General features: G+C 45.5%; 1 protein-coding gene across 1 annotated transcript in view; it reads left to right on the forward strand.

Moving 5' to 3' along the window:
- Nucleotides 1–2500, forward strand: part of LOC120565597 (zinc transporter 2-like) — a gene marked incomplete in the record, with an annotated part of 356424 nt that overhangs the window by 130940 nt on the left and 222984 nt on the right.

The following is a 2500-nucleotide window of genomic DNA, read 5'->3' on the forward strand; positions in this document are numbered from 1 at the left end:
GTGGTTGTAATCCAGAGGAAGTAAAGGGACTTGTTGTTGTTGTTCTGTTGTTCTGTTGCACTGCTGCACGCGTTAGCTTAGCTTAGCATCTCTGAGTAGCAGCTGTCATGAACGAGGAGACGAGAGAGAGTGATTGGTCGTTTCTACGCTGGGTTTTTATTCGCCATTTGAACAAACGTTTAGAGAAACAGCTGTAAATGTGGTTTCAAAAATGGAAATGAAAAGTGGGGTTTTCGGTTGAAATTGTTGGCGATTTTTGGGCACACACAAAATGGGAAATTTAGATTTCAATTTGATTAAATTATTTTGTTTTTAATATTAGCGTTCACGGACTTCAGTATAAAAAGTAGTGAGTACATTCAGGAGAAGGGGGAATCCACTCAGACACACGCGGGTGTTTTATTTTTAAGTTAACTGAATCCCAGAGAAATTTCGCGCTCAACTCAGAATTTAAAAGCGAAATCTCGCGGTGTAAGGGTCCTATCTCGCACCCAGTGCAGCGCAGAGTAAGGCCCGATGCTAGTCTCTTCGCTAGTTTAAGACCGACCCAGTTGTTCAGGTGCATTCTGGGCGTGCTGGTCTTGCAGGGAGGTGTGTTCAGGTGCGTTCTGGGCGTGCTGGTCTTGCAGGGAGGTGTGTTCAGGTGCGTTCTGGGCGTGCTGGTCTTGCAGGGAGGTGTGTTCAGGTGCGTTCTGGGCGTGCTGGTCTTGCAGGGAGGTGTGTTCAGGTGCGTTCTGGGCGTGCTGGTCTTGCAGGGAGGTGTGTTCAGGTGCATTCTGGGCGTGCTGGTCTTGCAGGGAGGTGTGTTCAGGTGCGTTCTGGGCGTGCTGGTCTTGCAGGGAGGTGTGTTCAGGTGCATTCTGGGCGTGCTGGTCTTGCAGGGAGGTGTGTTCAGGTGCATTCTGGGTGTGCTGGTCTTGCAGGGTGGTGTGTTCAGGTGCATTCTGGGTGTGCTGGTTTTGCAGGGAGGTGTTCAGGTGCATTCTGGGCGGGCTGGTCTTACAGGGAGGTGTGTTCAGGTGCATTCTGGGCGTGCTGGCCTTACAGGGAGGTGTGTTCAGGTGCATTCTGGTCGTTTTGCTATCTTGAGGCAGTGGAAAGTGATCGCCCCATTGACCAACAAAAACCTGGTCTAAAGTCAATAACGCAGCATTTCATTGTTATTTTAACAGAGCATTAGTAAAATGCTCCTAGGCTCGTGCACAACGCGCGCACACTATGCTTGTTACACACACAGGGACACACACACACACACACACACACACACACACACACACACACATGCAGAAGATTACAAATATAAAATATTAGGGTGCAAATCTTCCATCATAACAGCAATGCTCCAAGGTCCAAACGTGCCTGGCTTTTAAAGGGAATGGGAGATGATCTCTGATTGGTTGATTGCATGTTACGCCCAAAACACACCTCTGATTAATGAAGACACTAAGAACAACCCTTTAGGACCAGGCGCCCGGCACACAGACCCCTTTTCCACCATCAAACTACCAAAAGTGGATTTTGGACACGGCCTAAACACACCTGCGCCAGGCGCTGCACGCCGTTACCTCAGATCGTTAAAATAGCGCCCTCTGACTGTTACCGGAGAGTTAAATAAAATTGTCAATGACACCAAATCAAGTGTCTGTCAGAGCAGGACTAAGCTGGACTAACCTCTGCCATTCAAGTCACTGCTTGATATTCCACCAGCATTACTTACATTACGTTACATTACAGCGCTTTAGCCGTCTCCTTCTGGTAGAAGGATTCAGACATTTGGAATCTGCAGTTTGTCCCTGTCACTACCCAAAGTGAGTAGAGTGCAGATGTGAGTCGCGCATGCTCAGATTTAAACTGTTTACGGCATAACGTGTCTTACTGAAATTTGTGAAATCTGTAAAATAATAAACTTTTCTCTTTACATACGATAACAGAAGATGGAAATCATTTCTAAAACGTTGTAGCTCTCTATGATTGTTTGGTTGCTAACGTTAGCTCAAAACACCATTCAAGTGACAGCCTTTGTTGTGTCTGATTGCTAACTTGTAGCTAGCAGTCATTTCAAAAACGTTTTAGCTATCTATGATTGTTTGGTTGCTAACGTTAGCTCAAAACACCATTCAAGTGACAGCCTTTGTTGTGTCTGATTGCTAACTTGTAGCTAGCAGTCATTTCAAAAACGTTTTAGCTATCTATGATTGTTTGGTTGCTAACGTTAGCTCAAAACGCCATTCAAGTGACAGCCGATGTTGTGTCTGATTGCTAACTTGTAGCTAGCAGTCATTTCAAAAACGTTTTAGCTCTCTATGATTGTTTGGTTGCTAACGTTAGCTCAAAACGCCATTCAAGTGACAGCCTTTGTTGTGTCTGATTGCTAACTTGTAGCTAGCAGTCATTTCAAAAACGTTTTAGCTATCTGTGATTGTTTGATTGCTAACGTTAGCTCAAAACGCCATTAGCATCTAGTAGGCTACTTGATTGCAAACGTTAGCTCAAAACGCCA

This window comes from Perca fluviatilis, chromosome 9, assembly GCF_010015445.1.
Source record: "Perca fluviatilis chromosome 9, GENO_Pfluv_1.0, whole genome shotgun sequence".
Lineage (NCBI taxonomy): Eukaryota > Metazoa > Chordata > Actinopteri > Perciformes > Percidae > Perca > Perca fluviatilis.